At 40.4% G+C, this 24,846-nt stretch overlaps 37 non-coding genes across 37 annotated transcripts; 33 read left to right on the top strand and 4 right to left on the bottom strand.

Annotated features, from left to right (window-relative positions):
* Positions 1-418: 418 nt before the first annotated feature.
* Positions 419-511, bottom strand: trnai-uau (transfer RNA isoleucine (anticodon UAU)). Its single transcript is given in 2 exon segments — positions 419-454; positions 474-511. It is a non-coding gene; the product is annotated as a tRNA-Ile (tRNA).
* Positions 512-716: 205 nt separating this feature from the next.
* Positions 717-798, top strand: trnas-gcu (transfer RNA serine (anticodon GCU)). Its single transcript has one exon. It is a non-coding gene; the product is annotated as a tRNA-Ser (tRNA).
* A 217-nt stretch (positions 799-1,015) lies between these two features.
* trnas-gcu (transfer RNA serine (anticodon GCU)) lies at positions 1,016-1,097 on the top strand. Its single transcript has one exon. It is a non-coding gene; the product is annotated as a tRNA-Ser (tRNA).
* A 423-nt stretch (positions 1,098-1,520) lies between these two features.
* trnai-uau (transfer RNA isoleucine (anticodon UAU)) lies at positions 1,521-1,613 on the bottom strand. The gene is given in 2 exon segments: positions 1,521-1,556; positions 1,576-1,613. It is a non-coding gene; the product is annotated as a tRNA-Ile (tRNA).
* A 216-nt stretch (positions 1,614-1,829) lies between these two features.
* trnas-gcu (transfer RNA serine (anticodon GCU)) lies at positions 1,830-1,911 on the top strand. Its single transcript has one exon. It is a non-coding gene; the product is annotated as a tRNA-Ser (tRNA).
* Positions 1,912-2,125: 214 nt separating this feature from the next.
* Positions 2,126-2,207, top strand: trnas-gcu (transfer RNA serine (anticodon GCU)). Its single transcript has one exon. It is a non-coding gene; the product is annotated as a tRNA-Ser (tRNA).
* A 217-nt stretch (positions 2,208-2,424) lies between these two features.
* On the top strand, positions 2,425-2,506 carry trnas-gcu (transfer RNA serine (anticodon GCU)). Its single transcript has one exon. It is a non-coding gene; the product is annotated as a tRNA-Ser (tRNA).
* Positions 2,507-2,723: 217 nt separating this feature from the next.
* Positions 2,724-2,805, top strand: trnas-gcu (transfer RNA serine (anticodon GCU)). The gene has a single exon. It is a non-coding gene; the product is annotated as a tRNA-Ser (tRNA).
* Positions 2,806-3,019: 214 nt separating this feature from the next.
* Positions 3,020-3,101, top strand: trnas-gcu (transfer RNA serine (anticodon GCU)). Its single transcript has one exon. It is a non-coding gene; the product is annotated as a tRNA-Ser (tRNA).
* A 217-nt stretch (positions 3,102-3,318) lies between these two features.
* trnas-gcu (transfer RNA serine (anticodon GCU)) lies at positions 3,319-3,400 on the top strand. Its single transcript has one exon. It is a non-coding gene; the product is annotated as a tRNA-Ser (tRNA).
* A 423-nt stretch (positions 3,401-3,823) lies between these two features.
* trnai-uau (transfer RNA isoleucine (anticodon UAU)) lies at positions 3,824-3,916 on the bottom strand. Its single transcript is given in 2 exon segments — positions 3,824-3,859; positions 3,879-3,916. It is a non-coding gene; the product is annotated as a tRNA-Ile (tRNA).
* Positions 3,917-4,132: 216 nt separating this feature from the next.
* Positions 4,133-4,214, top strand: trnas-gcu (transfer RNA serine (anticodon GCU)). Its single transcript has one exon. It is a non-coding gene; the product is annotated as a tRNA-Ser (tRNA).
* Positions 4,215-4,428: 214 nt separating this feature from the next.
* On the top strand, positions 4,429-4,510 carry trnas-gcu (transfer RNA serine (anticodon GCU)). The gene has a single exon. It is a non-coding gene; the product is annotated as a tRNA-Ser (tRNA).
* A 211-nt stretch (positions 4,511-4,721) lies between these two features.
* Positions 4,722-4,803, top strand: trnas-gcu (transfer RNA serine (anticodon GCU)). Its single transcript has one exon. It is a non-coding gene; the product is annotated as a tRNA-Ser (tRNA).
* Positions 4,804-5,020: 217 nt separating this feature from the next.
* trnas-gcu (transfer RNA serine (anticodon GCU)) lies at positions 5,021-5,102 on the top strand. The gene has a single exon. It is a non-coding gene; the product is annotated as a tRNA-Ser (tRNA).
* Positions 5,103-5,316: 214 nt separating this feature from the next.
* Positions 5,317-5,398, top strand: trnas-gcu (transfer RNA serine (anticodon GCU)). Its single transcript has one exon. It is a non-coding gene; the product is annotated as a tRNA-Ser (tRNA).
* Positions 5,399-5,615: 217 nt separating this feature from the next.
* trnas-gcu (transfer RNA serine (anticodon GCU)) lies at positions 5,616-5,697 on the top strand. Its single transcript has one exon. It is a non-coding gene; the product is annotated as a tRNA-Ser (tRNA).
* Positions 5,698-5,911: 214 nt separating this feature from the next.
* trnas-gcu (transfer RNA serine (anticodon GCU)) lies at positions 5,912-5,993 on the top strand. Its single transcript has one exon. It is a non-coding gene; the product is annotated as a tRNA-Ser (tRNA).
* Positions 5,994-6,210: 217 nt separating this feature from the next.
* On the top strand, positions 6,211-6,292 carry trnas-gcu (transfer RNA serine (anticodon GCU)). Its single transcript has one exon. It is a non-coding gene; the product is annotated as a tRNA-Ser (tRNA).
* Positions 6,293-6,505: 213 nt separating this feature from the next.
* trnas-gcu (transfer RNA serine (anticodon GCU)) lies at positions 6,506-6,587 on the top strand. The gene has a single exon. It is a non-coding gene; the product is annotated as a tRNA-Ser (tRNA).
* Positions 6,588-6,804: 217 nt separating this feature from the next.
* On the top strand, positions 6,805-6,886 carry trnas-gcu (transfer RNA serine (anticodon GCU)). Its single transcript has one exon. It is a non-coding gene; the product is annotated as a tRNA-Ser (tRNA).
* A 214-nt stretch (positions 6,887-7,100) lies between these two features.
* On the top strand, positions 7,101-7,182 carry trnas-gcu (transfer RNA serine (anticodon GCU)). The gene has a single exon. It is a non-coding gene; the product is annotated as a tRNA-Ser (tRNA).
* A 217-nt stretch (positions 7,183-7,399) lies between these two features.
* On the top strand, positions 7,400-7,481 carry trnas-gcu (transfer RNA serine (anticodon GCU)). The gene has a single exon. It is a non-coding gene; the product is annotated as a tRNA-Ser (tRNA).
* A 217-nt stretch (positions 7,482-7,698) lies between these two features.
* On the top strand, positions 7,699-7,780 carry trnas-gcu (transfer RNA serine (anticodon GCU)). The gene has a single exon. It is a non-coding gene; the product is annotated as a tRNA-Ser (tRNA).
* Positions 7,781-7,994: 214 nt separating this feature from the next.
* Positions 7,995-8,076, top strand: trnas-gcu (transfer RNA serine (anticodon GCU)). Its single transcript has one exon. It is a non-coding gene; the product is annotated as a tRNA-Ser (tRNA).
* A 217-nt stretch (positions 8,077-8,293) lies between these two features.
* trnas-gcu (transfer RNA serine (anticodon GCU)) lies at positions 8,294-8,375 on the top strand. Its single transcript has one exon. It is a non-coding gene; the product is annotated as a tRNA-Ser (tRNA).
* A 217-nt stretch (positions 8,376-8,592) lies between these two features.
* trnas-gcu (transfer RNA serine (anticodon GCU)) lies at positions 8,593-8,674 on the top strand. Its single transcript has one exon. It is a non-coding gene; the product is annotated as a tRNA-Ser (tRNA).
* Positions 8,675-8,888: 214 nt separating this feature from the next.
* trnas-gcu (transfer RNA serine (anticodon GCU)) lies at positions 8,889-8,977 on the top strand. Its single transcript has one exon. It is a non-coding gene; the product is annotated as a tRNA-Ser (tRNA).
* Positions 8,978-9,177: 200 nt separating this feature from the next.
* On the top strand, positions 9,178-9,259 carry trnas-gcu (transfer RNA serine (anticodon GCU)). The gene has a single exon. It is a non-coding gene; the product is annotated as a tRNA-Ser (tRNA).
* Positions 9,260-9,476: 217 nt separating this feature from the next.
* trnas-gcu (transfer RNA serine (anticodon GCU)) lies at positions 9,477-9,558 on the top strand. Its single transcript has one exon. It is a non-coding gene; the product is annotated as a tRNA-Ser (tRNA).
* A 421-nt stretch (positions 9,559-9,979) lies between these two features.
* Positions 9,980-10,072, bottom strand: trnai-uau (transfer RNA isoleucine (anticodon UAU)). The gene is given in 2 exon segments: positions 9,980-10,015; positions 10,035-10,072. It is a non-coding gene; the product is annotated as a tRNA-Ile (tRNA).
* Positions 10,073-10,288: 216 nt separating this feature from the next.
* On the top strand, positions 10,289-10,370 carry trnas-gcu (transfer RNA serine (anticodon GCU)). The gene has a single exon. It is a non-coding gene; the product is annotated as a tRNA-Ser (tRNA).
* A 217-nt stretch (positions 10,371-10,587) lies between these two features.
* trnas-gcu (transfer RNA serine (anticodon GCU)) lies at positions 10,588-10,669 on the top strand. Its single transcript has one exon. It is a non-coding gene; the product is annotated as a tRNA-Ser (tRNA).
* Positions 10,670-10,883: 214 nt separating this feature from the next.
* On the top strand, positions 10,884-10,965 carry trnas-gcu (transfer RNA serine (anticodon GCU)). The gene has a single exon. It is a non-coding gene; the product is annotated as a tRNA-Ser (tRNA).
* Positions 10,966-13,742: 2,777 nt separating this feature from the next.
* On the top strand, positions 13,743-13,814 carry LOC148085560 (small nucleolar RNA SNORD77). Its single transcript, XR_015710599.1, has one exon. It is a non-coding gene; the product is annotated as a small nucleolar RNA SNORD77 (small nucleolar RNA).
* Positions 13,815-14,339: 525 nt separating this feature from the next.
* On the top strand, positions 14,340-14,421 carry LOC148085559 (small nucleolar RNA SNORD79). The gene has a single exon (XR_015710646.1). It is a non-coding gene; the product is annotated as a small nucleolar RNA SNORD79 (small nucleolar RNA).
* Positions 14,422-14,721: 300 nt separating this feature from the next.
* Positions 14,722-14,797, top strand: LOC148085558 (small nucleolar RNA snR60/Z15/Z230/Z193/J17). Its single transcript, XR_015710629.1, has one exon. It is a non-coding gene; the product is annotated as a small nucleolar RNA snR60/Z15/Z230/Z193/J17 (small nucleolar RNA).
* The last annotated feature ends 10,049 nt before the right edge of the window (positions 14,798-24,846 follow it).

The following is a 24,846-nucleotide window of genomic DNA, read 5'->3' as shown; positions in this document are numbered from 1 at the left end:
TTGATAAGCTTTTGTTGTCTTATTTTTCGTATTGAGTGTGGTGTGTTCAATTTAGTTTTCTTTTGCTGGACTTAGTTTAATAAAGTCCCAGTACACAATGTAATTTTTATTGCATGAAGAAGTCCATTAACAATGATCCATATTATCTGGAGCATATGTCCGATCTGGCCGAGTGGTTAGGCTGATGGTCTCCTAACTTTTTTTGCTCTGCATGTGTGAGCTCGAATCCAATTCTTGTTTCAATGAAGGTGTCCACAGCACTGAGTTTCAATCTTAGGCTTGTCTTATTAGTCTTGGCTAGTTATGTTTTTTTGTCAGCTAGGCCCCAGTAGTAAAGTGGTTGGATTGACAAGTTTTCACTCAATCATCAGTATTCCCATCTTAAATAAACAACTAAAAAAATGCCACATTGTTGACTTGCTCCAGGTGAGGCTTGAACTCACAACCTCGGCATTGCTCTGCAGGAACTGTCTTATAAGTACCGCGCGCTGACCGATTGCGCCACTGGAGCATTCTGCTGGTGTACTCTAATGGATATACTAAGTAATTTTGCGACAAACAATCAAACATCTAAAAACAACAATTCGCCTTAGTAGAGAAATGTTTCAATGGCGGAGTGATTAAGGCGAAGTACTCCTAATCCACTGTGCTCTATATAATGTCCTGTCTTTAGTGCTAAATTTACTAACATCGATCCACATAGTAGTAAGTGACTGGACGAGGTGGCCGAGTGGTTAAGGCGATGGACTGCTAATCCATTGTGCTCTGCACGCGTGGGTTCGAATCCCATCCTCGTCGACATCATTGATCATCCTTTTGTTTTCCCTCTGGTTCCTTCTGTGTGGGTAGCCCCAGAACTGATCCCATGGCCCAAGCGTCTTATTTTTAGTATTGAGTGAGGTGTGTTCAATTTAGTTTTCTTTTGCTGGACTTAGTTTAATAAAGTCCTAGTACACAATGTCCTGGTTTTAGTGCTAAATTTATTAACATCTATCCACATTGTAGTGAGTTACTGGACGAGGTGGCCGAGTGGTTAAGGCGATGGACTGCTAATCCATTGTGCTCTGCACACGTGGGTTTGAGTCCCATCCTCGTTGTCTTTGATCGTCATTTTGTTGTCTTATTTTTCGTAATTGAGTGTGGTGTGTTCAATTTAGTTTTCTTTTGCTGGACTTAGTTTAATAAAGTCCCAGTACACAATGTAATTTTTATTGCATGAAGAAGTCCATTAACAATGATCCATATTATCTGGAGCAGATTTCCGATCTGGCCGAGTGTTTAGGCTGATGGTCTCCTAACTTTTTTTGCTCTGCATGTGTGAGTTCGAATCCAATTCTTGTTTCAATGAAGGTGTCCACAGCACTGAGTTTCAATCTTAGGCTTGTCTTATTAGTCTTGCCTTGTTATGTTTTTTTGTCAGCTAGGCCCTAGTAGTAAAGTGGTTGGATTGACAAGTATTCACTCCATCATCAGTATTCCCATCTTAAATAAACAACTAAAAAAATGCCACATTGTTGACCTGCTCCAGGTGAGGCTTGAACTCACAACCTCGGCATTGCTCTGCAGGAACTGTCTTATAAGTACCGCGCGCTGACCGATTGCGCCACTGGAGCATTCTACTGGTGTACTCTAATGAATATACTAAGTAATTTTGCGACAGCAACAGATTAAACAATCAAACATCTAAAAACAACAATTCGCCTTAGTAGAGAAATGTTTCAATGGCGGAGTGATTAAGGCGAAGTACTCCTAATCCACTGTGCTCTATATAATGTCCTGTCTTTAGTGCTAAATTTACTAACATCGATCCACATAGTAGCGAGTGACTGGACGAGGTGGCCGAGTGGTTAAGGCGATGGACTGCTAATCCATTGTGCTCTGCACGCGTGGGTTTGAATCCCATCCTTGTCGTCCTCGATCATCATTTTGTTGTCCCTCTGGTTCCTTCTGTGTGGGTAGCCCCAGAACTGATCCCATGGCCCAAGCGTCTTATTTTTCGTATTGAGTGAGGTGTGTTCAATTTAGTTTTCTTTTGCTGGACTTAGTTTAATAAAGTCCTAGTACACAATGTCCTGGTTTAAGTGCTAAATTTACCAGCATCTATCCACATTGTAGTGAGTTACTGGATGAGGTGGCCGAGTGGTTAAGGCGATGGACTGCTAATCCATTGTGCTCTGCACGCGTGGGTTCGAATCCCATCCTCGTCGACGTCATTGATCATCCTTTTGTTGTCCCTCTGGTTCCTTCTGTGTGGGTAGCCCCAGAACTGATCCCATGGCCCAAGCGTCTTATTTTTCGTATTGAGTGAGGTGTGTTCAATTTAGTTTTCTTTTGCTGGACTTAGTTTAATAAAGTCCTAGTACACAATGTCCTGGTTTTAGTGCTAAATTTATTAACATCTATCCACATTGTAGTGAGTTACTGGACGAGGTGGCCGAGTGGTTAAGGCGATGGACTGCTAATCCATTGTGCTCTGCACGCGTGGGTTCGAATCCCATCCTCGTCGACATCATTGATCATCCTTTTGTTTTCCCTCTGGTTCCTTCTGTGTGGGTAGCCCCAGAACTGATCCCATGGCCCAAGCGTCTTATTTTTCATATTGAGTGAGGTGTGTTCAATTTAGTTTTCTTTTGCTGGACTTAGTTTAATAAAGTCCTAGTACACAATGTCCTGGTTGAAGTGCTAAATTTACCAGCATCTATCCACATTGTAATGAGTTACTGGACGAGGTGGCCGAGTGGTTAAGGCGATGGACTGCTAATCCATTGTGCTCTGCACGCGTGGGTTCGAATCCCATCCTCGTCGTCCTTGATCATCATTTTGTTGTCCCTCTGGTTCCCTCTGTGTGGGTAGCCCCAGAACTGATCCCATGGCCCAAGCGTCTTATTTTTAGTATTGAGTGAGGTGTGTTCAATTTAGTTTTCTTTTGCTGGACTTAGTTTAATAAAGTCCTAGTACACAATGTCCTGGTTTTAGTGCTAAATTTATTAACATCTATCCACATTGTAGTGAGTTACTGGACGAGGTGGCCGAGTGGTTAAGGCGATGGACTGCTAATCCATTGTGCTCTGCACGCGTGGGTTTGAATCCCATCCTCGTCGACATCATTGATCATCCTTTTGTTTTCCCTCTGGTTCCTTCTGTGTGGGTAGCCCCAGAACTGATCCCATGGCCCAAGCGTCTTATTTTTAGTATTGAGTGAGCTGTGTTTAATTTAGTTTTCTTTTGCCGGACTTAGTTTAATAAAGTCCTAGTACACAATGTCCTGGTTTTAGTGCTAAATTTATTAACATCTATCCACATTGTAGTGAGTTACTGGACGAGGTGGCCGAATGGTTAAGGCGATGGACTGCTAATCCATTGTGCTCTGCACGCGTGGGTTGGAGTCCCATCCTCGTTGTCTTTGATCATCATTTTGTTGTCTTATTTTTCGTAATTGAGTGTGGTGTGTTCAATTTAGTTTTCTTTTGCTGGACTTAGTTTAATAAAGTCCCAGTACACAATGTAATTTTTATTGCATGAAGAAGTCCATTAACAATGATCCATATTATCTGGAGCAGATTTCCGATCTGGCCGAGTGTTTAGGCTGATGGTCTCCTAACTTTTTTTGCTCTGCATGTGTGAGTTCGAATCCAATTCTTGTTTCAATGAAGGTGTCCACAGCACTGAGTTTCAATCTTAGGCTTGTCTTATTAGTCTTGCCTTGTTATGTTTTTTTGTCAGCTAGGCCCTAGTAGTAAAGTGGTTGGATTGACAAGTATTCACTCCATCATCAGTATTCCCATCTTAAATAAACAACTAAAAAAATGCCACATTGTTGACCTGCTCCAGGTGAGGCTTGAACTCACAACCTCGGCATTGCTCTGCAGGAACTGTCTTATAAGTACCGCGCGCTGACCGATTGCGCCACTGGAGCATTCTACTAGTGTACTCTAATGGATATACTAAGTAATTTTGCGACAGCAACAGATTAAACAATCAAACATCTAAAAACAACAATTCGCCTTAGTAGAGAAATGTTTCAATGGCGGAGTGATTAAGGCGAAGTACTCCTAATCCACTGTGCTCTATATAATGTCCTGTCTTTAGTGCTAAATTTACTAACATCGATCCACATAGTAGCGAGTGACTGGACGAGGTGGCCGAGTGGTTAAGGCGATGGACTGCTAATCCATTGTGCTCTGCACGCGTGGGTTTGAATCCCATCCTTGTCGTCCTTGATCATCATTTTGTTGTCCCTCTGGTTCCTTCTGTGTGGGTAGCCCCAGAACTGATCCCATGGCCCAAGCGTCTTATTTTTCGTATTGAGTGAGGTGTGTTCAATTTAGTTTTCTTTTGCTGGACTTAGTTTAATAAAGTCCTAGTACACCATGTCCTGGTTTAAGTGCTAAATTTACCAGCATCTATCCACATCGTAGTGAGTTACTGGACGAGGTGGCCGAGTGGTTAAGGCGATGGACTGCTAATCCATTGTGCTCTGCACGCGTGGGTTCGAATCCCGTCAACGTCATTGATCATCCTTTTGTTGTCCCTCTGGTTCCTTCTGTGTGGGTAGCCCCAGAACTGATCCCATGGCCCAAGCGTCTTATTTTTCGTATTGAGTGAGGTGTGTTCAATTTAGTTTTCTTTTGCTGGACTTAGTTTAATAAAGTCCTAGTACACAATGTCCTGGTTTTAGTGCTAAATTTATTAACATTTATCCACATTGTAGTGAGTTACTGGACGAGGTGGCCGAGTGGTTAAGGCGATGGACTGCTAATCCATTGTGCTCTGCACGCGTTGGTTCGAATCCCATCCTCGTCGACATCATTGATCATCCTTTTGTTTTCCCTCTGGTTCCTTCTGTGTGGGTAGCCCCAGAACTGATCCCATGGCCCAAGCGTCTTATTTTTAGTATTGAGTGAGGTGTGTTCAATTTAGTTTTCTTTTGCTGGACTTAGTTTAATAAAGTCCTAGTACACAATGTCCTGGTTTTAGTGCTAAATTTATTAACATCTATCCACATTGTAGTGAGTTACTGGACGAGGTGGCCGAGTGGTTAAGGCGATGGACTGCTAATCCATTGTGCTCTGCACGCGTGGGTTCGAATCCCATCCTCGTCGTCCTTGATCATCATTTTGTTGTCCGTCTGGTTCCTTCTGTGTGGGTAGCCCCAGAACTGATCCCATGGCCCAAGCGTCTTATTTTTCGTATTGAGTGAGGTGTGTTCAATTTAGTTTTCTTTTGCTGGACTTAGTTTAATAAAGTCCTAGTACACAATGTCCTGGTTATAGTGCTAAATTTATTAACATCTATCCACATTGTAGTGACTTACTGGACGAGGTGGCCGAGTGGTTAAGGCGATGGACTGCTAATCCATTGTGCTCTGCATGCGTGGGTTCGAATCCCATCCTCGTCGACATCATTGATCATCCTTTTGTTTTTCCTCTGGTTCCTTCTGTGTGGGTAGCCCCAGAACTGATCCCATGGCCCAAGCGTCTTATTTTTAGTATTGAGTGAGGTGTGTTCAATTTAGTTTTCTTTTGCTGGACTTAGTTTAATAAAGTCCTAGTACACAATGGCCTGGTTTTAGTGCTAAATTTATTAACATCTATCCACATTGTAGTGAGTTACTGGACGAGGTGGCCGAGTGGTTAAGGCGATGGACTGCTAATCCATTGTGCTCTGCACGCGTGGGTTTGAATCCCATCCTTGTCGTCCTTGATCATCATTTTGTTGTCCCTCTGGTTCCTTCTGTGTGGGTAGCCCCAGAACTGATCCCATGGCCCAAGCGTCTTATTTTTCGTATTGAGTGAGGTGTGTTCAATTTAGTTTTCTTTTGCTGGACTTAGTTTAATAAAGTCCTAGTACACAATGTCCTGGTTTAAGTGCTAAATTTACCAGCATCTATCCACATTGTAGTGAGTTAATGGACGAGGTGGCTGAGTGGTTAAGGCGATGGACTGCTAATCCATTGTGCTCTGCACGCGTGGGTTCGAATCCCATCCTCGTCGACGTCATTGATCATCCTTTTGTCGTCCCTCTGGTTCCTTCTGTGTGGGTAGCCCCAGGACTGATCCCATGGCCCAAGCGTCTTATTTTTCATATTGATTGAGGTGTGTTCAATTTAGTTTTCTTTTGCTGGACTTAGTTTAATAAAGTCCTAGTACACAATGTCCTGGTTTTAGTGCTAAATTTAATAACATCTATCCACATTGTAGTGAGTTACTGGACGAGGTGGCCGAGTGGTTAAGGCGATGGACTGCTAATCCATTGTGCTCTGCACGCGTGGGTTCGAATCCCATCCTCGTCGTCCTTGATCATCATTTTTTTGTCCCTCTGGTTCCTTCTGTGTGGGTAGCCCCAGAACTGATCCCATGGCCCAAGCGTCTTATTTTTCGTATTGAGTGAGGTGTGTTCAATTTAGTTTTCTTTTCTGGACTTAGTTTAATAAAGTCCTAGTACACAATGTCCTGGTTTAAGTGCTAAATTTACCAGCATCTATCCACATTGTAGTGAGTTACTGGACGAGGTGGCCGAGTGGTTAAGGCGATGGACTGCTAATCCATTGTGCTCTGCACGCGTGGGTTCGAATCCCATCCTCGTCGACGTCATTGATCATCCTTTTGTTGTCCCTCTGGTTCCTTCTGTGTGGGTAGCCCCAGAACTGATCCCATGGCCCAAGCGTCTTATTTTTAGTATTGAGTGAGGTGTGTTCAATTTAGTTTTCTTTTGCTGGACTTAGTTTAATAAAGTCCTAGTACACAATGTCCTGGTTTTAGTGCTAAATTTATTAACATCTATCCACATTGTAGTGAGTTACTGGACGAGGTGGCCGAGTGGTTAAGGCGATGGACTGCTAATCCATTGTGCTCTGCATGCGTGGGTTCGAATCCCATCCTCGTCGTCCTTGATCATCATTTTGTTGTCCGTCTGGTTCCTTCTGTGTGGGTAGCCCCAGAACTGATCCCATGGCCCAAGCGTCTTATTTTTCGTATTGAGTGAGGTGTGTTCAATTTAGTTTTCTTTTGCTGGACTTAGTTTAATAAAGTCCTAGTACACAATGTCCTGGTTTAAGTGCTAAATTTACCAGCATCTATCCACATTGTAGTGAGTTACTGGACGAGGTGGCCGAGTGGTTAAGGCGATGGACTGCTAATCCATTGTGCTCTGCACGCGTGGGTTCGAATCCCATCCTCGTCGACATCATTGATCATCCTTTTGTTGTCCCTCTGGTTCCTTCTGTGTGGGTAGCCCCAGAACTGATCCCATGGCCCAAGCGTCTTATTTTTCATATTGAGTGAGGTGTGTTCAATTTAGTTTTCTTTTGCTTGACTTCGTTTAATAAAGTCCTAGTACACAATGTCCTGGTTTTAGTGCTAAATTTATTAACATCTATCCACATTGTAGTGAGTTACTGGACGAGGTGGCCGAGTGGTTAAGGCGATGGACTGCTAATCCATTGTGCTCTGCACGCGTTGGTTTGAATCCCATCCTTGTCGACATCATTGATCATCCTTTTGTTGTCCCTCTGGTTCCTTCTGTGTGGGTAGCCCCAGGACTGATCCCATTGCCCAAGCGTCTTATTTTTCATATTGAGTGAGGTGTGTTCAATTTAGTTTTCTTTTGCTGGACTTAGTTTAATATAGTCCTAGTACACAATGTCCTGGTTTTAGTGCTAAATTTATTAACATCTATCCACATTGTAGTGAGTTACTGGACGAGGTGGCCGAGTGGTTAAGGCGATGGACTGCTAATCCATTGTGCTCTGCACGCGTGGGTTTGAATCCCATCCTTGTCGTCCTTGATCATCATTTTGTTGTCCCTCTGGTTCCTTCTGTGTGGGTAGCCCCAGAACTGATCCCATGGCCCAAGCGTCTTATTTTTCGTATTGAGTGAGCTGTGTTCAATTTAGTTTTCTTTTGCTGGACTTAGTTTAATAAAGTCCTAGTACACAATGTCCTGGTTTAAGTGCTAAATTTACCAGCATCTATCCACATTGTAGTGAGTTACTGGACGAGGTGGCCGAGTGGTTAAGGCGATGGACTGCTAATCCATTGTGCTCTGCACGCGTGGGTTCGAATCCCATCCTCGTCGACATCATTGATCATCCTTTTGTTGTCCCTCTGGTTCCTTCTGTGTGGGTAGCCCCAGGACTGATCCCATGGCCCAAGCGTCTTATTTTTCATATTGAGTGAGGTGTGTTCAATTTAGTTTTCTTTTGCTGGACTTCGTTTAATAAAGTCCTAGTACACAATGTCCTGGTTTTAGTGCTAAATTTATTAACATCTATCCACATTGTAGTGAGTTACTGGACGAGGTGGCCGAGTGGTTAAGGCGATGGACTGCTAATCCATTGTGCTCTGCACGCGTTGGTTTGAATCCCATCCTTGTCGACATCATTGATCATCCTTTTGTTGTCCCTCTGGTTCCTTCTGTGTGGGTAGCCCCAGGACTGATCCCATTGCCCAAGCGTCTTATTTTTCATATTGAGTGAGGTGTGTTCAATTTAGTTTTCTTTTGCTGGACTTAGTTTAATAAAGTCCTAGTACACAATGTCCTGGTTTTAGTGCTAAATTTATTAACATCTATCCAAATTGTAGTGAGTTACTGGACGAGGTGGCCGAGTGGTTAAGGCGATGGACTGCTAATCCATTGTGCTCTGCACGCGTGGGTTCGAATCCCATCCTCGACATCATCAATCATCCTTTTGTTGTCCCTCTGGTTCCTTCTGTGTGGGTAGCCCCAGGACTGATCCCATGGCCCAAGCGTCTTATTTTTCATATTGAGTGAGGTGTGTTCAATTTAGTTTTCTTTTGCTGGACTTAGTTTAATAAAGTCCTAGTACACAATGTCCTGGTTTTAGTGCTACATTTATTAACATCTATCCACATTGTAGTGAGTTACTGGAAGAGGTGGCCGAGTGGTTAAGGCGATGGACTGCTAATCCATTGTGCTCTGCACGCGTGGGTTCGAATCTCATCGTTCTTGATTATCATTTTGTTGTCCCTCTGGTTCCTTCTGTGTGGGTAGCCCCAGAACTGATCCCATGGCCCAAGCGTCTTATTTTCGTATTGAGTGAGGTGTGTTCAATTTAGTTTTCTTTTGCTGGACTTAGTTTAATAAAGTCCTAGTACACAATGTCCTGGTTTTAGTGCTAAATTTATTAACATCTATCCACATTGTAGTGAGTTACTGGACGAGGTGGCCGAGTGGTTAAGGCGATGGACTGCTAATCCATTGTGCTCTGCACGCGTGGGTTCGAATCCCATCCTCGTCGACATCATTGATCATCCTTTTGTTGTCCCTCTGGTTCCTTCTGTGTGGGTAGCCCCAGAACTGATCCCATGGCCCAAGCGTCTTATTTTTAGTATTGAGTGAGGTGTGTTCAATTTAGTTTTCTTTTGCTGGACTTAGTTTAATAAAGTCCTAGTACACAATGTCCTGGTTTTAGTGCTAAATTTATTAACATCTATCCACATTGTAGTGAGTTACTGGACGAGGTGGCCGAGTGGTTAAGGCGATGGACTGCTAATCCATTGTGCTCTGCACGCGTGGGTTTGAATCCCATCCTTGTCGTCTTTGATAAGCTTTTGTTGTCTTATTTTTCGTATTGAGTGTGGTGTGTTCAATTTAGTTTTCTTTTGCTGGACTTAGTTTAATAAAGTCCCAGTACACAATGTCATTTTTATTGCATGAAGAAGTCCATTAACAATGATCCATGTTATCTGGAGCAGATGTCCGATCTGGCCGAGTGGTTAGGCTGATGGTCTCCTAACTTTTTTTGCTCTGCATGTGTGAGTTCGAATCCAATTCTTGTTTCAATGAAGGTGTCCACAGCACTGAGTTTCAATCTTAGGCTTGTCTTATTAGTCTTGGCTTGTTATGTTTTTTTGTCAGCTAGGCCCCAGTAGTAAAGTGGTTGGATTGACAAGTTTTCACTCAATCATCAGTATTCCCATCTTAAATAAACAACTAAAATAATGCCACATTGTTGACATGCTCCAGGTGAGGCTTGAACTCACAACCTCGGCATTGCTCTGCAGGAACTGTCTTATAAGTACCGCGCGCTGACCGATTGCGCCACTGGAGCATTCTACTGGTGTACTCTAATGGATATACTAAGTAATTTTGCGACAGCAACAGATTAAACAATCAAACATCTAAAAACAACAATTCGCATCAGTAGAGAAATGTTTCAATGGCGGAGTGATTAAGGCGAAGTACTCCTAATCCACTGTGCTCTATATAATGTCCTGTCTTTAGTGCTAAATTTACTAACATCGATCCACATAGTAGTGAGTGACTGGACGAGGTGGCCGAGTGGTTAAGGCGATGGACTGCTAATCCATTGTGCTCTGCACGCGTGGGTTCGAATCCCATCCTCGTCGACATCATTGATCATCCTTTTGTTGTCCCTCTGGTTCCTTCTGTGTGGGTAGCACCAGGACTGATCCCATGGCCCAAGCGTCTTATTTTTCATATTGAGTGGGGTGTGTTCAATTTAGTTTTCTTTTGCTGGACTTAGTTTAATAAAGTCCTAGTACACAATGTCCTGGTTTTAGTGCTAAATTTATTAACATCTATCCACATTGTAGTAAGTTACTGGACGAGGTGGCCGAGTGGTTAAGGCGATGGACTGCTAATCCATTGTGCTCTGTACACGTGGGTTCGAATCCCATCCTTGTCGTCCTTGATCATCATTTTGTTGTCCCTCTGGTTCCTTCTGTGTGGGTAGCCCCAGAACTGATCCCATGGCCCAAGCGTCTTATTTTTCGTATTGAGTGAGGTGTGTTCAATTTAGTTTTCTTTTGCTGGACTTAGTTTAATAAAGTCCTAGTACACAATGTCCTGGTTTAAGTGCTAAATTTACCAGCATCTATCCACATTGTAGTGAGTTACTGGACGAGGTGGCCGAGTGGTTAAGGCGATGGACTGCTAATCCATTGTGCTCTGCACGCGTGGGTTCGAATCCCATCCTTGTCGTCCTTGATCATCATTTTGTTGTCCCTCTGGTTCCTTCTGTGTGGGTAGCCCCAGCACTGATCCCATGGCCCAAGCGTCTTATTTTTCATATTGAGTGAGGTGTGTTCAATTTAGTTTTTCTTTTGCTGGACTTAGTTTAATAAAGTCCCAGTACACAATGTCCATCTTAAATGACAAACTAAAAAAATGACACATTGATGACTTGCTCCAGGTGAGGCTTGAACTCACAACATCGGCATTGTTCTGCAGGAACTGTCTTATTAGTACCGCGCGCTGACCCATTGCCCCACTGGAGGATTCTACTGGTGTACTCTAATGGATATACTAAGTCATTTTGTAACTGCAACAGATCAAACTGATCACAGATAGAGTGGGTGAGTAGTTAAGTAGAGGAATGGAAAACTGCTTAAAACAAAAATTATCTTATAATCAACCTCCGTATCCTTTTGGATTGTGAGGGGGAACATGAGCAAACACACACAACACAGGGAGAACATACAAACAGAAGCTCACTGAAAGGTCAAAAGTTGCCTTCCTCCGGACCTGGAAGCGAACAGCTGAGGCGATGGCGCTAACCACTGCGTCACCGTGCAAAAAAGCTTAAAAAAAAAGGATTGATTGATCAAGACTGTCTCTACTGATTTGACAAATCAATGAAAACAGAAAGCAGCAATAAAGTAAGTCACACTTTTGAATTGTATCTACTTTATGATATAGATTTGGGCACAACTATATTTTATCAAAACTTTAATATAGTTAAACGTTTAATATAGGACATTTGGGTCACTCTTCCTACCCATCATGCTTTGCGCTTTGAGTATATAATCCTTCAACGACTCTTCACTGCCTCATTCCTTCATCTAACTACTACACGTAAGGTTTTGGGTCGGTGGTGTCCAATGTCTCCACTTACATTTCTGCCTTAAAACGGCGCAGTCATTAACTCTTCAATTAATCATATATGATTATCCGATACATTTTTTCATCAGGCCGCAGCCAGGTTTTAGCCACTAAGCTAATGCTAATCACTTTCTGTCTCTTAAATTCTTTGAAACTATCCTGTGATTAAAAAGTTGATAACTGAGAAAGTGAACGCCAACATTTCTTATCAGCACATTAAATGTTCCATCACATGTTGAGTCCAGATGTAACATTTGTAGCCTGTCTTTAAACTCGACTCGTATTTCCTTGAGGGTGGTCAAATCTCTATATGTGACAGGTATGTTAAACTGTGGTTAGTTTCCTTATATGGAGAATTTGATTTGTGAATAAAAGTGGTGGACAGAAAGGATTGTTTAGGAGTAATTGCTATTTTCACACATTCTTGACACCATAGTTTATCCTGAATGTACTACCTTTAGTATTTCTACGATTTGTTAGACTAGAAGAGGGATATTAAAATGTATTTTGTTAAAAATCACATTATTTGTACAGAACCAACTTCGAAACGGGGAAGACTTTGAATGTGGTTTCTGTGGGGTGACCAAAAAAAATAAGAAATAATTTGGCTTATTTTTCAAAGTTTAGTATTCCTCATATGTCTTATTCGGGCTGATGCCCAAATGTATCTAAATCGCTACACCACGATAAGATTTTTTCTTAGATGTGTCACAAAATGACAAATGGGTAAGTATTTAACCCAGTTATAATGGCTGGCCACGAGTTGGTATTTTGTCTATTATTTTGTTTTATTTTTTATTCCCCCCCCAATATATTGTCTGGGACTTTGTACAATCTTTCTGAATTGATGAACGAATACCGTTTTAACTGATGCAGTTTTATTTTCAAAACTGAATAGTATTTGATTTTTAACCTAAATGTTTCACACTTGCAGATTTTGATGTCTCATGACTGCAGAGGTAAGTGTTGTAGTTCAACACGAGGCTTCACAACGATTCAAGTGGCATTGTTGCATGATGTATGTATGTATATGTGTGTATATATATAGTATATATGTATGTATGTCTGCACCTTAATGACTGTTCATATTTAACTTCTGACTGAGAAACGAGTAACCTCCGTTCTCATTTCAAACAAAGGTCTCTGAGAACATGATGGGTGATTACAATGATGTATTCCACACGTGTGTGGAAAAAAGGGCTTCCAACATCTTATTAAAAAGTGTTGGATTGAAAATATAATGTAGTCGATCACATGCCACTTCGGTGTCAATCAATGTTTGGCAGATCAGTGTCGCTGATGACAAATGTTTGCTACTCTTGACAAGATGAATGATGAGGAAATAACCACCTGATTTAGGGTCTGAGACAATCTTGTGTTAAATGATGATAGTTTGAGTCGTTTCTTTAAAGTCAAATATTTTGTTTTGTTTTAGGTCCATTGACGTGTCACTTGTGTCTCATGCTGTTCAGGTAAATGTCTTTCATGATCTTTAACGTTGAATGTCAATGATTTGTGTTTATAATTAATGGGAATCTCTCTGAATCAGGGTGAACAAATTATTTTAACTGAAGTCATGTTTTTGAAACTAGTCTCTTTATTTGTTTTTAACCTATATTTTTACTTGCAGATATTGACGTCTCATGACTGACCTAAGGTAAGTTAAGGACAATATTAAATCTATGATCTTCTGTTCAGTACATGGCTCAAAGGATGAAGCCTAATTATGTCTTTCTCCCCATCTGATGATTTGAGCCTTTATTTATGCTGCTGCCCATGAAGTTTGAGGTTTTAATATTAACTCTTGTCTTGTAGATCCACTCACTGGTTTGTAATGAAGGTAAGATTCAGTTTTAAATTAGTTTAAATGTTATTTGATGCAATGATGACTGTATAGTTCAGCAGAATTAATTATGAAGATCAATCTTTCGCTCCTATCTCATGCATATCTTGATGAGTCAGAAGATGTGTTGACTTTTCTAATTTGTCTTTTTAGCTTCACCTGCTGACAAAATGGCCGATCCTTCAGGTTTACATGAGGTTAGCACTGAAATGTTACTGCTGGCTACATGTGAGATGATGAATGTGAATCAGGTCTCTGATCCAGTTGAGGATATAATGTCATATTCTGATCCATGACAGATGTCTGAGGTGTCTTGCTCATTTAAAACTTGACTGATCATCTTCTCACTATTAGATCAAGTAACCATGTTCTGTCGGTTCTGATATTGGCTTCAGCTGATTAGGTCAGTGCTCCCTCATGTGAGGTTGTAATATTTGTGACGCTTACTAAAGTACATCACTGATACAGGCAACAAATCATCCACTGAGACTTCACAAATCAATTTTTGTCATTTATATTTTCAGACGGCTATTAACAAAGTTTTCCTTCCACAGGTGTTCCATTGGCACGTCACTTGCATCTCATGCTGTTCAGGTAAATGTCTAAAATCTCTTTCATTATCTTTAAAATTGACTGTCAATGATGATTTTTGTTTAAAATTAATGGGAATCTCTCTGAATCAGGGTGAACGAATTATTTTAACTGATGGAGTCGAGTTTTTAAAACTGTCAAAAGTTTCACATATATTCGTTTTTAACCTATATTTTCACTTGCAAATATTGACGTCTCATGACTGACTTAAGGTGAGTTAGGGTTCATATTAAAACTCTTCTGTTCACAGCAATGATGACTACATGGTTCAGTAGATGAAGAGCAACAATGTCTTTCGCTCCTATTTGAGTCTTTATTTATGCTGCTGCCCATGAAGTGGGTTTTAATATTAACTCTTGTCTTGTAGATCCACTGGTTTGTAATGAAGGTAAGATTCAGTTTTAAATTGTTTTAAATTTAATTTGCTGCAATGATGACTGCATAGTTCAGCAGAATTAATTATGAAGATCAATCTTTCGCTCCCATCTGATGCATTGTGAGCTCAACGTCTGACTTGATGAGTCAGAAGATGTGTTGACTTTTCTAATTTGTCTTTTTTAGCTTCACCTGCTGACAAAATGGCCGGACCTTCAGGTTTACATGAGGTGAGGACTAAATGTTACTGCTAGCTACATGTGAGATGATGAACATGAATCAGGTCTCTGATCCAGTTGAGGATATAATGTCATATTCTGATCCATGACAGATTTCTTGCTCATTTAAAACTTGAATGATCATCTTAATAGATAAAGAGATCAAGTAACTCAACTATGAAGTCTCATATACTGGCTCCAGCTGACCAGGTTGTACCCCCATGAGTAAGTTTACTAAAGTGCATCATTGTTACAGGAGACGGCTTAAACATGTCTGAAGAGTTTAACAGCATGCTGGGTAAGTATCAAGCAAACATGACTCCTGTTGCTGAGTAGCTTTAAACTAAAAGTGAGAGATGCTCAACCACTTTAAAAATGTCACACTCCTCCTCAGGAGGAACATCCCACCACAACATGTAGGTATTTTCAAAGCTTCCCTGGAATCAAACGAAATGAACCACTGGACATAATGTCCGATTTTACTGCTTATAACACAAGCCGTTCCATTATTTATGAGTTGGTGCTTTAATGGTTCAAGAATTATGTTGGTCTCGAGCTGCTTATAACTATTGTGTTCTCTACAGGTGCTCCCAAGACTGATGTTCTGAACATGAATTACAGTGTCTTGTTAACATGAAACTTAATAAAATTGAATATTTTATTTGTCTGGTCCTTATTTCCAAGTCTTTGTAAAGGATATGACACTTGCAGTGTTCTTGAGTATAGCAAACCTAAACATCTTATATATTTTTGTTTGGATCTTTCAACTTAAGAGGATAAGTTGGGAAACACTGGTGTTTAGATTATGATTTTTTTATTTAAAGGGGTGACCATAGCCCCCTGCTGGGTGGAGAGTGCATCGATCTTCTTCAGAATTATTCAGAGTCGTGAGTGGTTAACCCAGAGCGACAGCCTATAGAGGGCGTTAGATGCCTAAGGACATAGGTTAAGCTGATAACCAGGTGAGTCATCCCTGTGCTGCTAATAAGGCACTTCCCACACATGGGTTCGAATCCCATCGAGAAAACATGTAACATTTTCCTTTAAATTTTTTTAATTAGTATTTTAGTATTTTAATTAAAGTATTTAATTTCACCTATTTAGCTTTTTGTCCTATATATAGCATTATTTATTTTTCTTTAAGAGTAACTAATTTCACAACTCAACTTTCCTCACTTGCATATTTTCAAATGTTGCAGTCTCTTATAAAGGTTTTAGTATTTCCAGTGCAGTCTTAGATAACTAAGTGCGGCAGTGCAGGTTATCGCCGCTAGATGGCAGCCCGAATCCAGCATTCGTCCAGCTGGTCTTCACAGTAAACTGGGACTTTGCTGTTATTGTTCTCTGAGATTTGAATGTCATTAACTGAAGTAGATGGTTTATTTGCGTGCTGAAATCTTATTTGTGCCCACAGACACAGACGCACATTGGTTTGTCTTCCATTTTGCATTCTGTAATTGAGTCTAAATTAGTGAGCACTTGTGTGGTAGAGGACCCTCTGAGAGGTTCAGCAGCATCAGCAGACGGTGCTGATCTGCATACAATATACAGCAAATTAACCTTCTATAGACGTACCATCAAGATGAAAGAGGGTCTGTATTGTAATCGTTTCCCTGAATATTCCCCTTTCTTGCAATCCACATTAGATCAGGTTGTGAGTGAAAGGCATGTCTGTTCCTTGTTGGATTTTGTTATTCAATGCTACATTTTAAACGCATGTAAAAACAAACTTAATTAAAATGGGTTTATTTTCATTATCAAAAAGATGTAAATATAAATGCTCTCCCATTGTTTTTAATGTAGTTTCTTCACACAAACACACACAGCTCGGTGGTGTTATAAATGCTCCTTTTAAATGACTACTACTGGTGTTCCAATATTACAAATACTTACTATTTACAAGAACAATAGATTAATATCTTAATTTCCTTCTAATTTCAAGGTTTGTTCAAACTTTTTCCTTATACTTTCAAAAGAAAAATCAGGATCAGTATTACTACCACTGAGTTGTTCTTCCCCCCAAAACTAACGCAGACGATACTGCATTGTCATTACTGCAGATACTATTCTCTACTGGATCAGATGATCGTGTCCATCACATTCCAAATCAGGCAAAGGGGCCCATTGGTGGCCCTTGATCAACTTTAATGTAATGGTTAATTAACAGACAGCGCAACAACACACACACAGAAATTTTAAATCAACGTTAATTTACTTGGAGTGCCTTTAGTGGGGAATTTAAGTGGTCACAGCTGCAAGTAAGCTTAAACATACACACACTCTAGACACAACTAGAATTGAAAGATCGATAAATACTTTATTGATCCCTGGAGGAGAAATTGTTTTGTCCATCAGCAAAAAACGCATCCATAAATACAAATATCTATAGATGCATGTAAAACAATCAAATGAAGACATGAATACATTCAAATAAATACATCATTACAGTAAATTGCATAAAAAAAACCCAAACAAAATAAACAACATTAAACAGATGTAGACATGCAACAGAGTACATCGGTAGGGAATTGGGGGAGGGAGTTAAAAACACTAATTAAGATTGTAATATGTTTTTGTTGTATTTCCTAACCGCAGTGGGCAGAAAAGAGGAATTTCTCTTTCTCTCTGGTTCTCGTCCGCCTGTTATCCGGTTGTAAACGGATTGAGTGAGCCTGGGAATAAATACATGTTACAAATAACAATTTTTCAATATATTTTATTAATATAACTTTTTAATACAAAAACGATGAAGTGACAACTTATTCTTTCCAACAGTCTCCTCCATAGTCATCATTACCCTTCCCTAATTTAGCAGCACTTAACCGTCCTTCAGGCGGTAGCAAATAGGAAATCTTCTCCCTCCTCTATTCCGGCCGTCCTCCCCCCACATGTCCATTTCATGCCTCCTTATTTTCATCACTCATTTGTTTTTTTTTCCAATCCTCCGCCTGCACCTCCCCGACTCTCCATCACGGCCCCTATAGAGATGGTAATGTGGAATGAAGAGGATGTTATCCCTGAGCCATTGATCTGCATCAAACAAGACCCCCCCTCCTCCTCTTCCTTCTGCCTGTACTCCCATCTACACCTTTATCTTAGTTTTTATAACAACGATCACAATCTTTTTTCATACAGCTAATTTACTCTAAGATGAAGCTTAATGTACAATCAGACAGATGGATGTATAAAAAGATGGATAATGTAGCCAGACTGGCAGATATGCATATTGACAGATATACGGACGGATGGATGGATGGATGGATGGATAGATGTGGGTGAAACAGAACCCTGACAGCTGGCCAACAGGTGGCTACTGACAGACCCTCTCTCATTGTGCCTAAAATTCTGCGCACACACACACCGTCAGCCACACTGGTCACCAGGTAAAGACGGCCAATTAAAAGCAGAAGGGGTCTAGAGTGAGTGTGTGTGTTTGTGTGTGTGGCCCTGGGGGGGAAGGGGTGACACGGGGGCCCACTGTGCACCTGTCTGACAATCCCACCTATGGGCCGAGCAGATGAAGAGTAACACTATAGGTCCTGGAACCACATGGTCTCATACACCACCTGGAAGTGTGTGTTCATTTGTGCGTCTCGACTCCACCATCGTGACACAAAAACTTTGAAGTCTGAAGAAAATGCTACGTATGTAGGAATGATATCAGATCAATACACGTTTATCAAAGGTGCTAAATAGCATTTATGCTTCTTCAGAGTGTTATTGCAGATAAACCCATAATAATACAAACCATTTTCTTCCTCCTCGTCATCTCCTGAACACAATCTTCTTCCTTGCCATGTGTCCTCCAGCCGTCCTGACGTCCTCCTCTTATCCTCCACTCACCCCTCCACCGTCACTAATTACACACTTGCACATCCACACACTGACACACATCTAATTAGCGACCGCTTTAACAATACTCGTCTTTTCCCGACTGCACCCAAACAATCTCTGTGATGGTGAGGGGTCTTTTTTGTGGAAGTAAGCCTGTGTGAGCTGATCAGTTTACTTCAAGTAATCCTATTAAAGATGCAGTTGTTTCATCCATTCCATGTTTGATGTCGTTGTGCAGCCCCTTCATCTGTTTACCACTTTCTTTTAACCACCAACCTTCTGAGCTTCGACTCATCCTCCTTTTTCTTAGACCTGCATGGAATGACCATGTTCTGGGATGGATGTGAGATAATCATGTAAAGAGATTCATCCCTAATTGGTTGAGTCTTGCTCTATATTGAAAGAGGCAGCTCCATGAAAACATGTTATTTTTAATTTGACTAAAGTGGCCGAACAAAGCGTCGTTTGTCTTCCAGAAAAGCACATGTTATGGGGCAGGCAGATCTTGTTTTTCAACATCATTGCTTCAAAGCTTCAAAGAGAGCAGGTGAACAAAGGGGAACTCGATGTTTTATGCTGAGTTATATTTAAAAAAAAAACAAAGGTCACCAGGGGGTCTGGAACATAACCCCCATGATGAGAACATAACCCCCACTATTAGATGTATAATAAAATGACTTATACACTCATTTTGTGCTCCCTTTATGGGGGTTGGGTGTGGGATGGAGACTAGCCGAACGTCTTAGGGTGATAGACGGGGGACACCCCTGAACTGGTTATACTATCATAGCTTACAAAGACACAAACGATTATACAAACATACACATAGAGTAGGTAATAAATCTCTGTACTTAAATCCTAGTCTGGGAAGAATGAATGTATTATTATCATCCCCATGTTTTTGGGCTGTGGGAGGAGACTGGAGTACCAGGAGAAAACTCCACACAGGCTAATGAGGACAGAAGGAAGGCAGGTGTTACTGGCAAGAACGACCAGCATAGGTGCAGGTGGAGGTGGCCGACTGCTGCCATAGAATCATGTTCTAGAAACCTTTAAATATTAAAGAATTTATTGGATTTGTTTATACTGTTGTTATTTTTTTTAATTGTTTTTTTAATTGTACTAAAATATTAAATATGACATTTATTGTTAAGTCTTTTTATTTAACATCGCATTTAATTGTCAATCCACAATAAAATGATTTGACAAAAGTCTATGAAAGTAGTTTATTCTAGCAAAGACAATCCTCCAATTGTTTTCGCAATCAAATAAAAAATAGCAAAAAATGTTGCTTTTTAAATTACTTTTTTGAATTTCATTTCAGATTTACAAACAAGTGAATACATTTCAGTGAACTTTTCTTTGAGCAACCCAACATTTATTGTTCCATTTCCTATAATTTGTATGTTTTCATGTGGAAATATTGCTTTTCTTTGGTAATAGTAGTTTAGTACTGTAAGTAAAAGCGATGGTTTTACGCTTATTTGATTTCACTAATAATGTTTAAGCATAAAAACACAGTGAAATGAAAGAAAATGATTAAAAAAAACCTTCATTTATTTTCATTTATTTTAATTAATATGGAAATTTCAAACAAAAACTGTGTAGAAAGTAAAATGGTGAGTTAAATTTCTAAAACATTTCTACAGAAGTTGTTTTTAGATCATCATCAAGGACAGAGTCAACTGTTAGCTTCATTTTTATCCACGATTACCTTATCCTCTTGAAAACAGCTGGAGATCTAGAAACGTTGGGTCCCAACACAGACAGTCATTGACACTAATTTGAGTTATTCATCTTTCAATGAAAATCTAAGCGAAGGTTTACATACAAAATAGCTTCCTGTGTCTTGTTTATGAAGCAATACGTTTTCAAGACAGGGCGAAGTTGATGAAGAATAATTTAGTCTTGTTGTACATCCTTTACCAGCAGTAGTAAAGAGATTGAAAAATTACACCTGTTTTTTTGTTTTAAAGTTCCAGTAGACTGAGCACTGGATTGAACTAGTAAAATATTTCGCGTTTCACTGATATTAAATACAATATTGTGAATTTACCAAGAGCTCTAATGATGCAACATAAAACAGAATTTTACGTGCAGCAGTTAAATTTAATGATATATTATACTCAACTTGTTGTTAACAGATAGTTTGCTCAGTGGTTGCTGACTTCTCATTTACGGCTATAAATAACCTTTTGTTAATTCATAACGTCAAAATGAGGAGGCGGCATTGTGTCCTGTGTAAGATTAGGAGGTAATCATTGTCAGGGGCAGGTCTGGACCTGCCTGGACAGACAAGCCAAGTGAGACGATGGACAAGCATGGTAGACAAGGTCATGTAAACGCAGTGAAGGTCAAACCAACCGTTTAACTACTTTCCTACCATTACCTAACATGAGCAGAATCTGCTGCAGCACTTTTGGTTTTGTCAGGCCAAGACCTTCAGTTGGTCAAAGAAGTAGAATATTCTCCTGGACATTTGACCATGTTGAAAAGAACGAGGGTCTGGATTGGAGAGTCTTCCTCTGGTGAAAGGTCTGTGGGTGTTATCGAGCGTAAAATAGAAACCCGGTGCTTCATGAATAAGTTGGCAATCTTGTTGAATAAAAGTCTATTTTCAACTTTGCTTATTTTATATTTATATAATAATGGGATTCAGTGTACAGATGTCATGTGTGGTATTGTTAATCCTGTCTAAAAATAGAGAAGAGAAAAGACATTGTGTCAGATGAAAATATTGATATACAACAAAAAAGTGTCTCCATAAAATAATTTATGGTTTAAAAAGACTTGAACAGATGCAATTCTAGTCATCCACATTGATGTATTTGATTGTTGTCCATCAGTAGGGCTAAATATATGGCTGTGTTCATTTGTCTAAATCATTAGAATTGAGACCAATCATTTTATAGTACGTACAGTTCACACCGTATTCCCATCATCGTTCTGTTCTTCCTCTGCTCCTTCAGCCTGTCCCGATTCAGATTCGACATCAAACCCTCCATTTATATTTTGAAGACTAGAAGCAGCCACATCATACGCAATGTCTCGAGATTATCATCAAACTCTATCTGCACACACAGAGTGCAATTTCCTCTGCTGCTGTTCTCTTGTGGAACCTTGTGGCTGAGGTGGCAGAATCATTGTAATGGATATAAAATGAAGCTATTTTAAAACTAGATGTGTGCAGTTGTTTGACCTGAGTTTAAAACAATTACAATATATAACCTTTTTTTTTTAAATACAAAACTAAAGTTTTTTTGTTTTTTTTCTAGAAAAATGAACTCCCAAAATTGAGTGATGCTGTGTATGCCTTTGTTTCTGGACAGGGAATGCTTGGTCATCTAAAAGGGACTCTATAGTATAGATCCACTCTGGTGATCATGGGGAGCCAATTGTTCTGAACATTTAAAGCTTAAAGCTTTTTGTTGAGTTTTCCTGTTGAACAGGCAAGAAAGTAATAAGGAAGAGGGAGGCCTGGGATTTAATTTGAAGGCTACTGTGATGTATTGCCTGAACTTATATAGATAAGTGTTAATGAAACATGTTTTTTCTTTCCTTCTGAGGTTTAAAAGAACCAGTTGTGCATAAACAAGATGGATAAAAAGAATTCTATAGTTGGAAACAAAATAAAAGTAATGGAACTATCATCACTAATTATCACATGTAGATGTTATAGTCATTATAGTACATAATGTAATATCGTCACATGTTCTACCTTTGAAGAAGGAGAAAGCGTTTCAAATCTTGAACATTATGCATTTACATATTCATACCAGCTGGTGTTGGAATGTAAAGAGAAAGTCTTGTTGTGTGTTTGCTCAGCGACACTGATGGAAAATTCCACCGGCAGCGACCCCGTGCCACCAATACATCAGCCCGTCTGCAACAGCTTGTGTCAATACGTTTTAAAGGGATTAAGGTTAAATCAACAGCCAGCTCTTTCCTCTCATTGTATATCAGCAGATTTCTGTAAACTTTATTTTCCTCTACCACACACGCACGGATACGCGCAAACACTGGCTGATATCAGTCACCTGGGTCAATAACCGTTGGAAGCGACTCTTCCTCAGATAAGAACTTTTGTGTCCTCTTTGTTGTTGTGCAGTAAATCTGTGTGCTTTTCTGCATGTACAAGCCAATAATTGAGGCCCTATCATGTATCACAGTCTTGTGTGACAGTTTCGGTGTGCGTTTGTGCTTGTAAGACTCAGCAGTGAGTACCTGCACGGCGGCGTGCAGCAATCATATGTCATTTCTGACAGCTTTTGTGGCGCTGTCGGGGCAAGTTTGGACTTGTCGAACCCTCGCCTCCCAGGGTCTGATGTATGTACACACACACACACACACAGAGACACGCACATGCCCCTCCAATCAGACCGAAACCTTGTAAATGACCCACAAGAAATAGATGATTTCGTGGCAAGAGCAGCTCTTCAGACTAATCATCAGTGGCTTCTGTTAAAAACGACAGTTGCTCTGCATCCTTATCCCACCCTTGACCGGTCTGCGGGGGAAAAATTTCATTGCAGCATTTTTTTTTTTTTCTTTCTTCGTCACAATCAACTGTGAAGCCCTTTGCCTCGGAAATAATCAAAAGATGTCATTACTTGCATGTGTGGAAGTGCCTGATTTTGTATTCATCAAACCTCCAGTAGCGAGTCATAGTGGGGAAACAAGGCCCTCCTGTTTTTTTGTTTTTTTGTATCAACCATGAACTCGACTGGAATGACCAAAGACTTTTTATAGCATAGCTTAAGGCTACATCTTAAATGTGGAGAATCTTCACTTTCTGCTTATGTAAAAGGTGAAACATTTATACCAATAATTACAACTAATGCAGTCATCTATTACAACGGTTGCCTAGAAAAGCATGTGCAGACCTCCACTGAGTGGCTCATGTAGGCCAACGACTTGGATTTTACATACAGTGCTTGTTCTGACGGGTGATGTTGAGGTCACCATTGTGGTCGCCGATGCTTCAGGGTGGTAGAAACAAGTCTGCAGATACACAATAGATGCAAGGTAAGGTGAGAGAAGTTGTCTCCTCCTTTATTCTGACCTCACAATCAACAGAATAGTCAAAACAAATAAACAAGCTTCTTCCACACTCATTCGGTGGATGACGTATCGCCATGTTTGACCCGTCGAATCCAGAAGCAGAATTGATTCGACTAACGTTTGATCTTAATAACACAAATGTGTGTCTAATCATCCGTTCTGGAAACGATGCCCCGCCTGCTATTGCAGGTATAATGTGAAAACAATCTGGTCGGACACCATTTCCTTTATTCCTGCTCTCAAATCAAACACACACCAATTTGTCCTCAACAGCTTTCCTGTCCATTCAGACTGAAGCTCTAACCTACAGGGTACATAAAACTGACCCCTCCTTTGTCGCTGCTGACAAAAACCCAGTACATAAACCCAACAGTGAGGATCCTGCCCCCAACACCGGTCCTGGGGTTGGCAGACACAATAATTGTGGTGCTGCAGGTTTACAGGGGGGCCTAACCGGGTCTGCCTGGGTCTTTATGGTCCTGGGTGGGTTACAGCGGTGAAAGGGCCTCTGACTGTACTCTGCGGTGGCCACTGCCATACACGGGAGAAGGTCCCTGCAGGCAGCTTTTGTCATGGTAAATGCGGGCGTGAAAGGAAAAGGATGGGGAGGACGAACACATAAAATAGAGGAAAACATGCGGACGGGAGTGAAGACTGGTCCACGACCACCTCAGAGATGATACAAACAACAATAATGTGAGCTATCTCGTAATACAAAGTATTAATGAGCAACACAATCAACTAAAAAAACATCACCACAATGGATTTTCTAGAATGAAAAGCAGAGAGCATAGCATGGATTCCCAATTTTGTGATAAAAAAATATTGAAATTAAGTGCTGAATAACAATCAGAAAGCCTTTTGACAAGAAATTTGAGTTAAGTAGTTTTTTTTACTTAAAACACAAGATGTCTTAATCATTGTGTTATCTCAGTCTCAAGGTGACCCAGCATTAAACAAATTCTCTGCCTTCTATAAATCGTGTACATTGGTCGTGGAGGTCGTTCCCCTTGACCCAGAGTCAGCACAAGGGATACCTCAAACACGTTTGTTTTCGAG

This window comes from Callionymus lyra, chromosome 2, assembly GCF_982586985.1.
Source record: "Callionymus lyra chromosome 2, fCalLyr1.hap1.1, whole genome shotgun sequence".
Taxonomy (NCBI): Eukaryota; Metazoa; Chordata; class Actinopteri; order Syngnathiformes; family Callionymidae; genus Callionymus; species Callionymus lyra.
Note: the sequence above shows the minus strand (reverse complement) of the source record. Positions and strands in the feature narration are given on the sequence as shown.